General features: G+C 40.3%; 1 protein-coding gene across 5 annotated transcripts in view; it reads left to right on the forward strand.

The window, feature by feature from the left end:
• LOC122777182 (TOX high mobility group box family member 2-like) overlaps positions 1–18,714 on the forward strand; it is an 86,634-nt gene that overhangs the window by 15,416 nt on the left and 52,504 nt on the right. The gene's annotated exons all lie outside the window — the stretch shown is intronic.

The raw sequence follows: 18,714 nt of genomic DNA on the forward strand, positions 1-18,714 counted from the left end.
GTCTCTCTTTCTCTCTCTCGCTCTCTCCCTCTCTATTCGAGCCACTTCACCCTGTCCACGCACTGAAAACGCACGCTTTGGATGCGTTTTATCCACGGGCGGCCACTTGCCCCAAACACACTTTCACTCTTGGGGGGAGAAAAATAATGTCAAGTGTCAGCAAATAAACTACACATTTAGTCTGGAACAGGACAGAGGATTTATTGGCAATTACTTTATACTCTGAAACCTGTCATTTTTTTTAATTTAGCTATTGGAAGAAATTGAACAGTTCAACTTTTCCCCTCTAACCAACCTGGTTATTATCTTATTTCCCCCGTGAGATCTGTGTTTTGCACAAGCTGGTATTAACTGTCCCACCCGACGTGGAATACTCGGGGCTGTATATAATCCATACTGTCCCACTCGGCTCCAACATCAGCCTCCCTCTCAATGATTTCTCCTAACATACATGGTTTTCCACGGGGAGTTCAACGATTAAATGGATGTGTGCCAGTAATGTACTGTTAATTACTTTGTAAGGAGAGACCACAGACTCGAGCTGCCACACGTACCACTCCTTTCTCTCTCTGTCAGACTGTGTCAGTGTTGTCACCCCGCAGCTCTTGCTCTTGTGACCTGCACTCACTCCATTGCAAGTTTTTTGTTTTCAAATAACATTATAAATATACCAAAAATGTTGTCATTCAAAGAATTTCCAAAGCACAGAAACAAAACAAACCACGATGCCAAAAAGAAAACAAGTTAGTGTATCATGATAGACATGGCACATTAGAAACCAGACACATGAGACCAAACGGGGCAAAGTGAATTGAGATTGAGCAAAAAAAAACAAAAAAAACTAATGAGTAGCACAAACACAGCACACACCCTGTGGGAAGCATAGGCAACTCATTTAAACTGTCAAGTTATCACAACGCCAGCTATCACTACAGTGTTAAACTATGTCAGCCATCTGCTGTCACTAAATCAGACTGCTGTTGTTGTTGTTGTTGTCACCTACCATGGCTACTGTGCATCAACAGGCTGTGGATGTTGACCTGCCGCTGTAGATGAGGTTCCTCTCAGATAAAGATGGCTTGGCGTTTCTCAGTTAATGATGGCCTTCAGTTATGATGATAAACGCAGTTGGGGATGTTTGACTTTCACTGTGTGGGCAATGGAACGTCTCTGCGATTGAATGGAAATTTCCTGTAATTAACTGTAAAGATGTTAAATCATATTGTCATATATGGTCTTTGCTGTTTGCCGTTGCCCAAAGCTTCTTCAAACACGGAGGGAGGCGGAAAAGAAAAACCAACAGGACATATTGACACACGTTGGATCACAGATGAATTGAGGTCCATATAAAACATTTACTGATAAGGGCAGGTTTTTACGCCTGTGACACAAATGGCCTCATATAACTCTTCTCCTCCAAACTGGCTATCTGTCTCCTCGGTGAGATGAATAAGGATCATCCTCCATGAGGATAATCCCGAGAATATGCTGATATCCACGCACTCCATGATGTGGGAAACAAAGGCAACTAGACAGTAAAATGATAAAGTGTTTTCACAAGAGCGAAAGTGACACCAACTGCTGTCATCAATACAAAAGCGTTTGCTCCCCTCAACATAACAAGTGTTCATTTGAATTATTGAAATGCCTCCACTTCCTTTACCTGGGGTTCTTTCCACAAGGGGAGGTATAATTTACTATCAGCACATGCAGCCACGCTGACTACCGTCACGGGCCATGCAAATGAGGCTGGGACCAGTGGGGATGATTTGGTGTCCTGTTAACACGCTGCACGAGGTCAAGTTACTCTCCCCTTAAATGCGTGTTGAATTGACGGGAGCATTAAAGCGATGTCTGATTTGTGATGTGGATATACTGTATCTACAGATCACATCTGCCTGCTGCTAATCACCTCTGGCAGCTGTGGTTGGCCACTTTTATATTCAGCCCTAGTCGCTTTCTTAAGAAGATTGGAGGCAAAAGGTTAATCAGGACGTTAAGGTCAATTATTTTTCACTTTCGCATATTGGTATGGGTATATTTCAGTTTGTAGAATAATTCATTGGGTTGTAGTTTTATAGCCGTTTTTGGATTTCGGTGAACGGGGCAGCACATGGCCAAGTGGAAAGGGAACTTGGCTTGTAACGGAGGGCCGGGGGGTTGCGGTTCGAGTAACCGCCAGGTCATGTTGTTAGTTGGACACTTAAGTGGCGACCCCTAGAGGGAGGGAAGAAAAAATGTAATTTCAGTAAACAGTAAAAACAACAAAACAGTCTAATTCTACACAGTGCTTGAAGTACCAGCACTTCTTAATTTTACTTTTTAACTTCTAGCACTTCTCAGATGATGTCGAGTTTGGGTTGTCTGTCCAATTCATTATAATGGCCCAGAAAAATCATTTCCCAGGGTGCACTGTCTATGATGTCCTCGCAAGAGTCTGGTGTGTGTTTCTAGTTTCTACTAGTTTTTATGTTTATTGTTAAACAAGAACAATATTAGTTGGAAGTTTAGTGATATTCTCTGACTTCTTGCCACATTTTTTTTTATTATTCTGGAGGACTGCATAATAACAGGACACCAAATAAAGGATTATTGTTGGAAATTATTAGGACACAACCTGGCAAAATGTGTAGCATTACTCCAGTTTTGAGTTATTTTAATATGGACTAAATATTTAAATAAATAGATGACGGCGGACATATTGTACATGCCTTCTATGGATAAGGGGAGTACTGCCACTTACTTATCCCCACCTCACACACTCATTTCTGGCTGCTCCAGTATCAGCGTAAAACCTCAGAGAGCATTTCTACTTTTATTGCTGAGACATTAGTTGTGTTAATCTGAGTCACACACAACTTTAACTGGAAAAATGAGCATGTGCTCCCGTTTTAGCTCCGTAGTCTGTTTAATGTACGAACCCATTGTATTGGTGACTGACTAATTCTTGATGCTGTGAGCGTTTGAGTAATTAGCAAGTTTAAGTGACTTCAAGGGAACATTTGCAGTTGTCATGCTTTTAGCCTTTTTCACACTTTGCTCACTTCCATTCATAATATTGTTGCGTGCATGAATGCTTCTGGATGTGCACTTTCTTCCACCTCATTCAGTGTGTTGATTCCTGTTATCACCAGCCGTGGAGTCATTTGCATTATTTTGGCAGTATTGTCCGTGATCAGTTTGGAAAAAAAAAAAAAAAGATTGAGAATCGGTCCTTAAGTAACACCAACAGTTTGTCCTATAAGACTATTAACTGCGATGTGAGGAACACAGAGAAAGAAATGCATAAACGAGCAGAAGTACTTCAAGTGCAGACTGAGATGAATCAGAAAAATCCATAAATAACCTGATGTTCACTTCAATACTTTCAGTGCTGACTGTGTTTCGCTGTGTGTGTTTGTGTATCTCTTCATTGTTGTGGTGCTCTCCCACATAGATTACACAAAATAAAACCATTACAAAAACATCTTCGTGTTCTGATGGTAATATGAAATGCTGCCTTAATGCATTCTGCTGCCTTACGGGCTACAAGGTATGCACATTGCTCACATGCACTGGACAAATACTGCACACATTTTGTACTTAATGTATAGCAGAAAGCATTAAAACATGTGCATCTTGTCTTGTACAAAATGTACAGGTAATTGCTCTGTGGATGTTTGTCTGGCACTTTTAGTTTGCTCTGTGAAATAGGAACTGTGTCTGCTCCTTTATTTGAATACCTTAATCAAACATTGCTGACTGCTGCTGAGGTGAGCTGCTGCCTACAGTATGGAGTGGATAGAGAGAGAGAGAGAGAGACAGCAAGAGAGCACGAGTAGGCCCTATGTTTATACAAACTGGCCCCACCCAGCTCATATATCCTCCCAACAACTGATATCTGCTTAGATAGGACATGATTGAAGAGCTGGCTTTGTTAGTCGGTGGTCTCCTCTACCTCAGATAAGCTGGGGAAGGATATGCTCCATTTAAATGCCGTATCTCAGCCTTCTTTTTTTTTTAATACAGGACTGCCAGGTCTCTTTGCATTAACATATCCAGTTATTCAGCCAGTTTCCATTAACTGATCATGCATAAGTGAAATAAGCTCTCGGATAAACACGGCTATATTTATTGAGACTTTTGCCTGTACATGTGTTATTTTCAGCCCCACGAGTACGTACATTTATGTTGAGTGATGTTGCTGCCATTAGCTAATGACACACACTGTTTTATGTGGCAGAGAGGGAGAACCAAAGGATGAGCGAGAGTCAAATGGGTTGAAGGAATCAGTGGCCCAGAGTGGTGACACAGTGTGAGAGTGTGTGTGCTTGTGCATGCTAACTCGGGGCCATTCAAGCATTCTGCTGACTATGGAATCACAATCACAATTGCTTTCATAGTCCTGTTCAGAGGAAGGCCAGGCATACCACGGCAAAGGCTGTTGACACACAGTGAGCAGGGGACACCGCAAAGTCTAACGTGTGTTCTTGCTGCTCCAACACATGAAGGAGACTTTTAATAGGGGTTCTGTCCATTTTACATTATTTCAGTAGTACTGGGATTGGCCCTGACAGAGGCCAAGACACACAGTCTGTATAAAGCTGAGATATTTCTTACTGTAAACACACACATACTGTATTTACACATGCATGCATATTTACCGAGGCGTGTGAGAAGTCCTTTGACCAAACGACCACAAGGTGTCCACGTCTATTTTTGTGATTTCTGTGACAGTTATGCATGTTTAAGGAAATAAGACAGATAATACTTTTAGGGTCACATATTTGTTTTTTCTGCCACTCTTGGTATTTTTAATGCAGTGTATGTGTAGGATGTTTATTATGGTAGTATGAACGTGTGAGTGGTAGTGGAGGGGAGTCGGGGCTGGCAATGGTCTCATTATTGCCCCTGCCAGTGCTAAGCTACCTGTTTGTCGGTAGGTACCAGTGCATCCCCCTCAGCGTCTGTTACCATAATTAAGACCAGCCGCCCCACTGTAGTGTGCTTACATTAGTCAGCCCAGGCCTTCCCATGGGGCAGTGCAGTGGCGTTCTCATTCTTACTGAAAAAGAAGACAGAAAAAGAAACAATGTCAGCACCTGCTGTAGAGTCGAGTAGGCCCCTGGGTGTTTAGTTAAATGTTGATTATGTTTGCTAATGATTACATACACTCAGAGGGAATGGCTCATGGCAGCATGGTGAACTTGATATGTTTGTCTGTCTGTGGGTAACAGAAATTCCGAGAGACAATTTACAAACAAAGAGACAAACTTTGGGTACTGGGAACCTGTGAGAGGTCTTCTTCTGACATTCATTTCACTGATAAAACAATACATGGATAGTTTACTAATTACATTTACAGTGCATGAAGCACTCATGTAGAATATACATAATGTACTGAGTTTCTATGTACAGTACGTATACATATGTACTGTACAAACTGTGTACGTATGTATGGAAGAGGCTGGAAGCTGGACAAACATTCCCAGTTGTCTTAGCTTCCTGAGGTATGTCCTGTGCAAACACCATGGGCCATGGTATAAGCTCCTTGCCAGGGATTTCAGGCTCTTTCCCTCCCTTGTTTTCACTGAATATCCTTTACAAATATTACTGGCCTGATGTCAGTGCCATCTGAGGGGTGGGGGCAGTCTCCATATGAAATTACAATTAATCGTTCCAAGCCCGGACTAACACAGAAGGTGGGACGAGCTAAAAGCTCCCAGGATGAAAAGTTTGAATTCAGTCAACTGGACATTTTTCGCCTCGTTTGTTTAGGTTCATCTCACATCATGTGGGACATTAAGTGTTCAGTCAGTAGGTCATTGTTTGTAGGTTGCCATTCACCATCAGATCACTGACTTCTAATCTGAGCACTGGTGTCTGTCATTAATTCACTGACATGCATTGATTTGGACTGTGAGAGGTTTCCACTTGAGGAAGACAGAGCTAATAAATCCATATGATCCCGAATTTGCTCTCTGTCCTCTTTCCCCAGCTGTGACAACCTCACTTTATCCCTTTTCTGTCAGGGGCATGTGTTTATTATGTGTGACATATTTAGCAGGCAGATATAATTGCCTATGCAAGGCTGTAATCGCTTGCATCTAGTTCAGACAGCAGAGACTGCAGGAGCCCACAGAGCCACCGAGGTAATCAAACTGTGGCTCATTCTTCCTCTTTGTGAGCTAATGATGAGCTTAATGATCATTTACAAGGGGGCAGAGAGAGAAGTATGACAGAAAGTGTAATGCCATGGTTTTAGTCCTTGCAATGCTTTTATCTTTGACTCGGAAATTCCTTAAAACAAAGAAAAAATGTCGCAGTAAAGAGAAAAACAAAATTGCGATTGATGCTGTTAGGGGAATAGAGAGATAGAGAAGTTTGAGGAGGCTTGTGGGTTAAGAAAAGGGAGGCAAAAGTGAAAGAAAGAGGCCCTCTCTTTGTGTTGTAGACCTATTTAGTCTCAAGTTGGCCATGAGCCCCACCGATGAGTGATGTCGCTAAGAAAAACAAACACGGGAAAGCAAAGTAGGATTTTGGAAATGATGACATATGGTCAATGGTGTGATGTTATTGAGTCTCTGTCTCTGTGTTAACTAGGCTTCAAAGAACTCATGGCAGCTCTGTAATGTTGTTAACACACAGGAAAGGAAACTTGAGCAGATCTTTTTATAGAATAGTTAATAACACAGTAGACAGTAGTGAAAAACCGTAGCCTAAAGCAGCACTTACTGGCACAGCCCACGTGAACCAAGAAAGTATTTAAATGTATGCATGTATGTGTAAGTGTGACTGTGCATGTACACATGCTTTTGTGTGTGTGTGTGTGTGTCTTCCTGGCACCTTAGTGGTGGTTTACATATTTAGATGATGCGTATAGTAAAGTAAATGACTACACTTAGGACATATTCTATTTCGAAGAAAAACTCTTTTGGCTAAAACTTTTTCTTCTTACAACAGTGTTGAGGTATCAATATTAAATTACTCACTAAACATACATCATACTGTATGTTTAAATCACATGATATAATCTTATTTTAACTTTAAGTAACTACAGCTATAAATGCTATAAGCAGCAACTGCAAAGTTAAGACTAGATGTATGAAATACACAATGAGTGAAATATAAAACAATGTGTGTGTGTGAGGACTAAAAAACTTAGCAAGTGAGGCCTTTTTGAGGGTTAAGACGTGGTTTTAGGGTTAGGGGTCAGACATTTAGTTGTGATGTTTAAGGTTAGGTTAAGGGGCTTGGGAATGTATTATGTCTAAGTGTCCTTACCACGAATGCTACGCAAAGTCACATTATGGGGACAAAACAGGTGAAGACATATTTTAAAGTTAGGCTGAGGTTAAGGTTAGGTTAATGTTAGGCTCAGGGTTAAGATTAGGCCACTAGTAATTATGGTTAAGGTTAGAGGAAGTCTCCAGGAAATTAAACTAAGTCAGTGCAATGTCCTCTGAAGTCATGGAAACGTGTGTTTGGGAGAGAGAGAGAGAGAGAGAGAGAGAGAGAGAGAGAGAGAGAGAGAGAGAGAGAGAGAGAGAGAGAGAGAGAGGATAACTGATAAATGCAGAGAAGTTGCTTCCTTCAGGCTCTGACTCTGACTACAAACTTCTGCACCTGTTACTGCAGTTGAGCAGTGACAGGTAGCGCTTTAGTAACTTGGCAGAGGGCATGATGAACGGCATAAGCAGAAACAAATGTTTGCACATGATGGACTTGGAGCAGGAGTGAAACTGAGAGATGGCCATGTTTTATTAAGCCTGATAATGCAGCCTAATCTGTGGCTTGGGTTACACAGTGCTTTGTGGGTAATTAGAGATCATGTCATTTGCCTGGCTAACTGAAAACTGCACTCTGCCCTAATCCTCTCCTGTCTGCCTTTCACTCACTACCTCCCCTCTTCTCTTCCTTTATGCTTTCCTTAACTAACAACAACAACAAAAACATGCGCACATGCTTCACAACGAGCTGGCTTCCTGTCAGAGAAACATGCCACTAAACAAACATGGCAGCCATTTTCCAGGTAACTAGTGATCAGAAAGTTTATACATTGCTGTAAGATACTTTGAAATGTGCTTATGTGCTTAGAATTCAATAAGAGGAAGTCGACAGTGGAGCACTTTGTGGTTTTCTTTGTGGAGCTTGTTAGATGAATTACTAATGCCTCCTGGCAAGTGCCCCAGGTTTACTATTACCAAAACAATGGCACTCGATACAGAGCACTGTAGCCTTGGTTTTCACACACACGGGAGCTCAGGCTGCTGTTTTCCTTTGAACCCTAAATGCTGACTGCCCATTCATGCAACATCCCCCGAACACAGAGTAACACACAAAGGAAACTCTCAACTGACACGGTGACTTGTTGGAAAAAAAAAAAAAAAGAAAAAAAAAATGATCAGCATCTTTCATCGCTCATTGTCCCCAATTTTCCCTCTGTTAAAAATCAAGATATGTTTCCCCTTCACTGTGTCAAAATTTGACTAATACAGTAGCAAAGTTTACACATGCAGTGTTGAATAATTACGGGCCTCACTCGGATTATGAGAGCAACTCTATTAAACTGTCTACACATCAGGTGGGAAATAATGATGCAATCTGGCACAGTTTTTCACACTCCGCTGCCTCTCACTTTCGCCTCAAAGAGGCAAAGACTGGATAAGAAGAAGGTTTAAACTCTAACTCACAAAGTTTAATACATGCTGTGTTTCCCCCAGAATTTTTATCACGTCTGGTTGAAGCCAAAAGTCCCCTTTATATAAAAGGAGACATGAAAGCAATAATAAAACTAACCATATAGAAACAGTATGCCCTCTGCATCTTAGTGAAAGCTCATAAAACCTCATCCAATATGCTCTGTATGAATCACCAAAGAAAATGTACAGGTAAACTGTTTAATTCTTATCACGGTGAATGCCCGCACCAACCACAAATAATAAACTGAACTTCTGAGATATGCGGTTATACGCACGTGGCCCCACAATCATTAACTGCTTTAACCTCTTCACTGCGGGCCGAAAAGGCATTATTATCATTTATTTAGACACAGAGGAGATTAAGGCACAGTATGTCATAATAATAGGTGTTTCTATTGTTGCTATGAGGCACACAATCTTTCAGACAGCTCATGTACGACCGTCTAAATCTGAATTGTGTGTCAAAATTGAACAGCAAGTCATATTAAAAAAGATTCAAAGTGAATATTGGCAGACCTTACCAAGACCAAGTCTTGTAAAAACTTAAAAATGAAAAGGCTAAACAACTCAGTGGCCAGTTTTGTCTGTCTGCATGTAGGTGTTTTTGTTGTTGGGCATGAGATAACTTCACTCTGGGGAACATCTACTCTATGTATACTGTAGATTTTTCCTTTTTCTGCAGGTCTGATTGGCTGCACTTGTCAGTGAGTGCCTGCCATTGTGAAATCTCCTCATCAGCAGACACAACATGCTCTGTCTTGAAAGGAAGCATTTGTAGTATGCAGCATATATGAATGCTTCACTGTTAGGTTTAATTTATGGTATTTCATATCATTAAGTTTTTATGTTTGCATGAGATTATATAGTAAGTACATTACATTATGATTGTACCCCGTGTGGCAAAGATTGATCCCATTTTAAATGTATTACACAGGGAATATTGTGGTTAGATGTTTTCTTCAAAGTGTTTAAGTCTATTTTTGATGCTTTGAGTAGTCAGCCTCATTCCGCCAGGATTGTGTCATTATGTAGAAATATTTTGTCATAATTGTTTAAACTGTTTCCCCAAAGTCTAGTCATCTGAATGGTTTTATAGTTGCTATGATTGGATCAGGAATCCAATCCAATTTTTTATTGTGGAGGAACACACACACACACACACACACACACACACACACATGTTTGTGCAGCATTCAAAGTGAGGACCCTCATACCTAACAAACCTAAACCAAATTATAACCCTAAAACCAGGTCTTCAACCCCTTTAAAGATGTGAGGACCAGCCAAAATATCCTCACCTTCCCAAAATGTCCTCACACCGTATGATTTTTATACCATTTTCGGTCCTCACAAAGCGACAAATACAAGAACACACACACAGGTTTGTGAAGCTCTTCTTCTGAGGTCACTGCATTGATTTCTATTCATTTGGACATTCTAAATAAAGCATTATCCCTAACCTTAACCTTACCCTTACCCTTACCTTAACCTAACAAGAATTCAAATCTTAGGCTTAGGTTCTGCCTTATTAGGACCAGGTTTTGGTCCCCATGAGGACTACTGGACCTGACAAGGTTAGTGTTATGCCAGAAAAGGTCCTAAAGAGGTAACAAAAGTGAGTACACCCACCCACCCACACACACACATGTGCTTGTCCTATATAGCTTTGAGGCATTTCATTTCCTCTCCTCCTATGACAACATCACAATATAATGGGACATGGTGTCACGTGACAGGAGAACATGGAGCGATCAAATCGCTCTCTCTGTCTTTCTCTAGTTTGAAGGGCAGAACGGTCAGTTGTTACATAAACGACAGTTGGTTCAATTACAGAAAAATGTGCTTTGTGTCCTTGTCATAAGCAGAGTGATGAGGTAGATAAAACAAATATAAGTTAGTGATCTGTGTTCATTCAGGACTTTGATCAAATGCCTTGCTTTCTGAGGCCAGTGCTGGTGGAAACATACTGTGGCGATACTTTTTAATTCATGTTACTCGTGTTGCTCGTGGTTTAAACAAGTGTCACGTTTGAGACATATCCGTCTCTGTCGAGAGGAGGTGACACACTGAAACTTAGCTCGTTTTCACAACCAGTTTTTTTCAGCCAGACTCGGTTCAATTGGGGGTTGCAACATTCAGCCGGTCCGAGTTTGCTGTCACACTTTCACACTTGTCTTGCTTCCTGCGTTTGGTTCACTTAAAGCAAACCGGGACCGATGTTTTTAGACGGACCAGAGTTCTTTGGTGCGGATCAGAGTCCAGTTGTGCATTTACACCTGCGAGCGAACAAACTAGGGTTTAATTAAGAAGGTGCTGGTGTGAATGCACCCTGAAGAATGAAGTACCAAACAATCTCTCCGCAACAAGGAAACAAGTGTTTTTCGGTCCAGAGAAATATGAACTCACCAACATTTGACCTTCAGCCTCTTCCATCCCGTCTGGAATCCTTTGGAAGAAATAACCAAACACCAACAAACAGTGTGAGCAGTAGAGAGTCGTAACTTCTCATTGCGGAAACTTAACAAGGTACTTCATAGAACCGTGGAGAATAAGGAATGATTTAGAGTTTAATTCAGCTGTTTGTTTTTCCAGCATATGGTTGTGTCTGACCCTTTCAGCGAGTGTTCACTGTGTGCTCCAGCACAGCACCATCACCACCACACACTTTTCAGATGAGCCTGTAATTAAGTCATCTCAGCGCCTTGAGAATGCGGCTGTAGCGCACTGAGCTGAGACCAATCTGCCACTAATCGTCGCAAGTTTTAATTTCTAATGGAATAAGGGCCAGAGGGAATGTGGCTTAATGAGATGCAGTGTGTGTGTGTGTGCACTCTTGTTTTACCAGTTTACTGTAACTGCCATTGCCCCTGTGAGTAAAGCAAAGCAAGATGTTCCATTTTGATTCTGTTTCGTCTATTTCAGTTTATCCTGCAAAGCACTCAGGAAGTCACTCAATACCAAACTGTAAATTTACACGTAATGAATGGTAAACAAACCTTAAGATAAGGAACATAATTGTGCATTGGCAGTTGAACCAAAATAAGCCTTTTAGTGGTTCAAACTCCCCTTTCCACAAACTCAGACATGCCCTCTCTTAATAACTGTGCGACAGTGGAGAGACCTTTACAAAAAGTGAGAAGTGCTTTTGCCCTTGGGAGTCAAGTTATTGCTTAGAAAGCATGGCTGTGGACTGGAACTGGAAAGGTTGTTTACATAGCCTTGGGTGTGTTTGTGTCATGATTTAGATTCCAGGCATTTCAATATCCAAATAAATCAGTTTAGACTTCTGAGGACAAGTAAACCTCTAAAAGAAGAAGTGGACCAGCTGTGTTTAACATCTGTCTGGTAGTTTTATCTCTAAAGCTCGAATGTGCTTGCAATTATTGCAGGCAAAGGAAGTTTGGAGTCAAAGTTCATAGAGCATACAGTTTTTGATTTAGAATCAGTGACAGAATGCGATGTCTGTCTTTTATTATATTAGATTGCTTTCACCGTTGTTTTTATTTGTACCAACAACACTCGAAAAAGTTACATGTGCACTCGACAACATGAATCTTTGTTGAATTCACTGCATTTTTCTACCTTATCGCCTTTGAGTGGAGTTTGCTTTTGCAACTGACTCAAGGCCCTTCCTCTTATTGTTTCAATATGTCAGAGCATTGTTTCAATGAGGTCACCCATTACCGATCTGGCCTGGGGCCAATTTGACTTCAGCTGACTTAATTGAATCTCCGACATGAGTCAAATTCAAACAAGCAGAGACTGCTTTGCCATGACAGCCTCATTACTCCACATTAAGAACTCATTTCACAATGCATTGTGACTTTGGGCCTGACAAATGGTGAAAAGGGATGAAATCAAATAAGTGAGTACATTTTGCAAGACTACTCTTGAAACACTCTGCCTCCAAATGCACTGGTGTTGTACATATATTAGAGCCAAAAGGAGCCAAAAAACGTGTTTTTTTTCAATATAAGTTAATGTGAATGCCTTCTGGGTTAAAGTATTCCCATGTTTGCCGTCTGCAGTAATGGAATGACATTCAATGCCATTTTCTCTCTTTAATGGAATTTTTGTCAAAGCGTTATGAATTCAACCTGCCATGTCACTCAAGTCACAGACAGTGCTGAGAGAGGAGATAATATGCGAATGAAACCTTTCACTGCAGTTTTTTACTGTTGGCTGTGAGCAGACCAAATAATGACGCCTTTATCACATCTACGGGCACAACAAACAAAGAGAGCTTTCTTGTGACATACCACAAGATGTGTTATCAGGCACTATAATGACATACATTATAACACATACACAACATTCATAGCATCCCGACAGTGTCCTAGCTGCATTTCATCAGCTCAAACCACAACTAAATTTCTCAATTAAGCACGCATTCTTTGAGAGCCACTGGCAGTGCAGTCGGAGCTTGTGGGGGGGAAAGAAATGGTACGGCAGGTTCAACATGCCAAGGCCTCCCTCCACAAGAGGAAAGGAAATGTTGAGTCTGTGAGGGCTGTGGAGTGGAGATATGACAGTGTTTGCTTAGGGCTAGGTATCGGGCACAAAAACAAACACGGCTGCCCTTAATGAGTCTGTTTGCCTGCCAAAGGTAAAGACAGCTGTTGTCTCTCGCCACAATGGAGCAGGCCCCAGTGCCACGGAGCACAGAGAAGCACCCTGCATCGCCATAGTAACGCTCACCTTGTATGTACTTAAGAGAGACCTTATTAACTTCTCTTTACAGATAACTAGTGAGTAAAATGTAAATTGTGAGGCCGTACGGCACTTTCATAAGGTCTTACTGAGAAATGAAAAGGTTTATTAAATCTTGTCTGTAGAGTGCTTAAAGTGAAATTGCTTGTGGGAGTGTGAAATGGCTGTGCACCGATGGTAGACATCGGACTTACTCATAAGATTAGTTAGAGTGAGAGTTGAGAAAGTGAGGCTTTGTCTGTTTGATAAAGCAGAACACATGTTATTAGACTGTTTGAGAGTGGCTGCACTTTGTTTCTTTTTTGCATCTGTCTTTAGGGGTTTGAGGAAAATCTCTCTAAATTCTCTTTTGGTAAAAAAAAAAAAGAAAGAAGAAAAAGTAGCTTCTGAGAATGACTAATGCACCGGGTTGCAGGTAGAGCGAATGGCACTAAAACCTCAAAAAGCACTTTGCTCCCGTATGAGAAAATTAATGCATTCTAGCTGTAACTGTCCAACCGAACGAGCACTGACAGCTCGCTGCACTCCACAGCTAATTTTAGCGAGGAGATTATGAGTGAGATGGCTGCACAAGCATTTTGTTAAGAGGAGAGCAGCCAGTAAGAAAATACAAACATTTAAGGTCCGTCAATTGCATCAGGGTGAAACAAAGCCCTCCCAGCCCCCACTGCCTTTCCTGGCATTGTTTACATGTTGAGCTATTGAATGGATGACATTTTTTTTTCCATTACTGTGAGGTTTTCTGTGACAGATTCACAGGTTTTATATATATCGTGTACGCATGAGGAACTACTATGTGAATTATAATAGAATTAGTAATAGAATTAATTGTTTGTGTGATTATATTTGAATTAATGTATTGCGTTTAACAAAAAAAAAAGGGAGAGTGCGACTCATACTGATTTAACCACAAAATCTACACGATGTAGGGGAATTATTTGGTAGAAATACATTTGAATATTCATAATTATGGTTTCATTAGTGCATAATCACCTGAATCTCCCCACAGAGTCGTCCATGTTGCACGTCTCTACACTGGCTCTAGAGCGGGGAGTATTCTTTGTGGATTGTGACAGCCTCACTGCGAGATGCCACTAAATCCTGCACAATGAATTATGAATTTTGGCAACTAATGATCAAAAAATGTCATCACACATGCTGAAAAAGAATATACAACGTTATTTATTTATTTTTAACAAGGATTCAATGTTTGTTTGTTTTTTTTTTTTTACATTTTCGAGTGAGAGAGAGAGAAAAAAATACAGTGAAATGCATTGTATTGTGAGTAGGCTGAACATTTCATTCCACATGTTGGACACAAAGTGGTCCTGCATGGTGACGACTGATTTGGTGTTTGGTATCAACACCACATGCTCGTGGCTGCTTATCTTTGATAATAGTGCTGAGGCTCAAATCTGGTGTTTTGTGCTCTGAAAAGCAGCATTAAAATGGGGGAAAAAAGAATATATATATTTTTTTTTATCTTCATAGACATGGTTTGTCCCTACACGATAATTGAGGTAATTATATTATAACAACAAAGACACAGTCCTGGAGTTATTTATACAAATGTTTTTCCTAGGCATGAATCAGCAACTGGAAATTTAATTTGGTAATAAACAAATTAGTTTTGAAAATGACTGAAGTTAATGAATATCATGAAGCTGATTGTTGTTGGTTTACTTTTAATAATATAAATGTTGTTTTTTTTGTTTGTTTGTTTATTTAATTAAATCCACACATTGAGGTTTAACTGTTTATTTATTGCAGTTTAAGTTATTTTGGGGCTCTGTGCACGGTTGGATTTTGCAACATCATCACCTTATTTTGTCAGAGACATGTGCCGTCTCCGGACATAATCTGTTTGCAACCATCCTCTCCCCCCCATTTGTTTGCAGCAGTTTCTTTCAATTAAACAGCAGTGTCGGTTTCTTCAAAGGTTTCGTTTGTCAAGTGACTCCCCAGAGACGGAGCAGAGGAAATGGCAGAACACATTGGACACATTCGTCTTCTCTGCTTAGTTACCTTGCAGGAGGAAGATGGTGCTACCCATTTCCTCCATCTAATGTGTTTGCTTTACACCCTATGCCAAGTGTCAGCACGCAGCTTCTTGACAGTCATTTTTCATTTGGAGTGAGCAGTCGGGTTGAATAAGCCAGAACATTGCACTGTTGCACTATATTTCCCTTCCTTTTATCAGCAGACTGCTGCTGCTGCTTTTTTAAGGTGTTACAGGTTGAAAGTGCACAAGTCGGGGATTGTTACTTAATAGCATTGTCTGGTTGTTGATTGAGAATAAAAAGCCAGTTATCATAATAGGATATGGGACATAATGACAGAATTAAATGAGTGTGACAGACACACAATGGGTCTGCTCTGTCATCGCCTTAGCCCAGCTCGCTCATTAGAATTAATCTTGCCTGATTAAAAATGCAAATGCCTCAAAGTCTCCGATGGAGTTTACATGTTTTTATAACGTTTAATGATTTAATTACATGGAAAATGAAATGGTGGGATGTGCGATTGATTGTTTTGGGTTTTTTTTTCCTTTCCCTCACCCTCTTGCCAGTTGTGACAAAGAAATGAATATGCTCTCATGCCAGGAAGAGAAGGTAATGAGATTAGTGCTCTCACTCTCTCTGATTCTCTCCATCTCTGCCTTTTTCAGAGGCTGGTGGTTTGGGCTAGGCGATTCACAAAATGTGTTTCCTCCTACAATGATTCATTTGAAAAGACCAGAGTGTTATTTACAGTATATCTGTGTGTTTTTTTGTAATATTCAAACAGCCATGTCAAAGAAGAGAATATTTAATTGTATTAATGTGTTGTGATGGGATGTTTGGCCTGCAGCAACCTGTTACAACATTCTCTTAACATTTTTCAGCTTCAACAAAAGAAGGTATTTAATGTAATACATGTGAAAAGAAAGACATTAGTCCTTGAATTGGAGCAAAATTACACCTGTAAAAACTGTTTGGCATTTGTGGTGCAGCATTAGGAATGACATACCATATCTTACTGTATATCAGTTATCTCAGTATTTTTGCACATACTGAGCTGTTCAAATGAGACAAACCAGTTCCTGTTTTCTGTCTTCAAGTCAGTAAAGGTCTCAGACTGCATTTAGTGTGTGCACTTTGTCCTCTCTGAGCTTGTTAGGAGTGCTTATTGATAGTTTTGCTTGTGCGAAAAATGCTTGGTGTTTTTGCACCTCTCAGTTGTGGTTGTAACAACTTGCTGGACATCCTGTAGGGGAGGAAATTGATTTTTGCTAGGTTTGTTTGTTCTGTACTAAGAGGGAGACATGTCCGTATTGTCTTTACATTTCATATCAATTGTCTTATTTGTGTATGAACATGTTTTATGGCTATTATGACTTAACAGCTGTTTGGGAACAGTTTTATTTGAGGCAGTTTGATGTTTTTTTTCCTCCTTCCAATGATAAAATGTCTACAGTGTGCCAAGGAAGGCATTTAGAAATGACAGAAGGCTTTTGAATTTGATTGATGCGAATGGACCAGATGTTTTGGTTTTTGATCTTGATGTGCAGTTTCTGTGCCTCTGCTAAAATGATTCCCACCCACCTTGCCTTACATCATAAAGCAGTTACTCAGTGTGTAATATGTAGATGTCACTGTCAAGCTACAAAGGGGGTTGTGGAGAAAGCTTTTTTTATTTAAAGAGCCTCTTATTCTGCTGCGGGAATAAGACATACAGGCCTAAAACTTTGTGTTGACAGTACAGGATCAATTCCAACTGTGTGTCTGCACATCAGCTCAATGTGTTGAAATGGAAAGTATGCTATCGATCTGTGTGCATTAGTGCTCTACAGTAACATAAGCAATGAGTGGCAGAACAAAAGAGGCACTGTGCATCACACTGGAGGAGAGCTGCAGTACAAAGAGGACAGTTAACAGTTTCATGCAGTCTATTGGCATTTCAGTGTTTATCATTTTAAGTCCAAAAGTATATTTAGCTTTCATAAAAGAATTTTTCTCACTCGCATACATCTGGAACTGATTCTGGACAGTTTTGAGAGCCATAGCCATAATATAATGTTTAGCCCTGCAGGCAAAAAGGTTATTAATGTTTATTGAAGCAAAGTGCTACAAAAAGCTCAGAATCACAGGAGAGCCTTTTTTAATGGACTCACAGATACTTCCCAGAAATCAATTTACTCATTTACAGTACATCTGCGTTGTTGTCCTCACTGACAACTGGGTCGTCTTCAAGGCAACATTTATTGGTGAAGTTGCATGTTGCAGCTCACCTCACCCTTTCCCTCCAAGTGTGTTGAATATTTTTGCAATCAAAACTCGAAACATACGTCTGTAAAAACGTGGCAGTCTGAAATGGCTGCCTCCGTACAACAATACGCCGATATGCCGATATCTGATGTGCCGATATATCGGGAGTGCTTGGGCTGATAACCGATACCAATGCTGATACCAATACGCCTTTCCTTTTGCCCAACAGCAGAGGTCTTCTGTAGTGAAATAAACATAATATTATGTCGGCGCAGATGTGGATATAAAATATCTTTATTGTGCAAAATGAATAAGCATAAAAAATAGTCACTGGCATGACTGTAATCATTAGTCATATTGGCGGATGTTGGCGTGTTTGCTGATATCCGAAAATCCAAAATCTGTAGATACTGATAGTGTGCCTGTAATATTGTCTATCCCTATTGTTTTTCATTGTTGATGTACAAAGACATTTATGCTGTGGAAAAACATGCATATCCTGTACATATTCTTTTTCTCTCCCAACTTTACTGGCAAGTACTTAACAAGTTTAGGGACAAAAACAATTACTCCATTGTGCCACACAGTACTGTATATATCACATTCTGCACATTTCAGTTAGACAAAAGGCACAGTGTTTAGTCGGGATAAATGGCATTATGATAAATATAATTTACAGTATGAGTCTTGGTTGGAGGCTGTGCTGTTCGGGCAAAAAAATGTAATGACATTAGTATATTCTAAACAAAGGGCTTTTTGTGTAAATATTCTAATCCCAGGTGCCCCAAATTAAAGGTAAATAATACACAGAGGGAAATGAACAAAGAAACCTTTCTAAAACTTTGGCCAAACATCTCCACTTCATTGAATGTAGACGAGACATCCCAGGGATGGAAAATACTCGTGTTTTAATTCATGAACTGTAAGGTGTAAAAGAAAAGGAAGCTGTCGAGGCTAAATCACCTTGGACATCAAGACAAAGATCTGTGACCACATCTGAGAGAGAGAGAGACAGTTAGAGAGACAAGTGTCAGGACCTTTTCAGCAACTGTGCTGCGCAGTATCAGTGTACCCAC

Source organism: Solea senegalensis, linkage group LG11 (genome assembly GCF_019176455.1).
Source record: "Solea senegalensis isolate Sse05_10M linkage group LG11, IFAPA_SoseM_1, whole genome shotgun sequence".
NCBI lineage: Eukaryota > Metazoa > Chordata > Actinopteri > Pleuronectiformes > Soleidae > Solea > Solea senegalensis.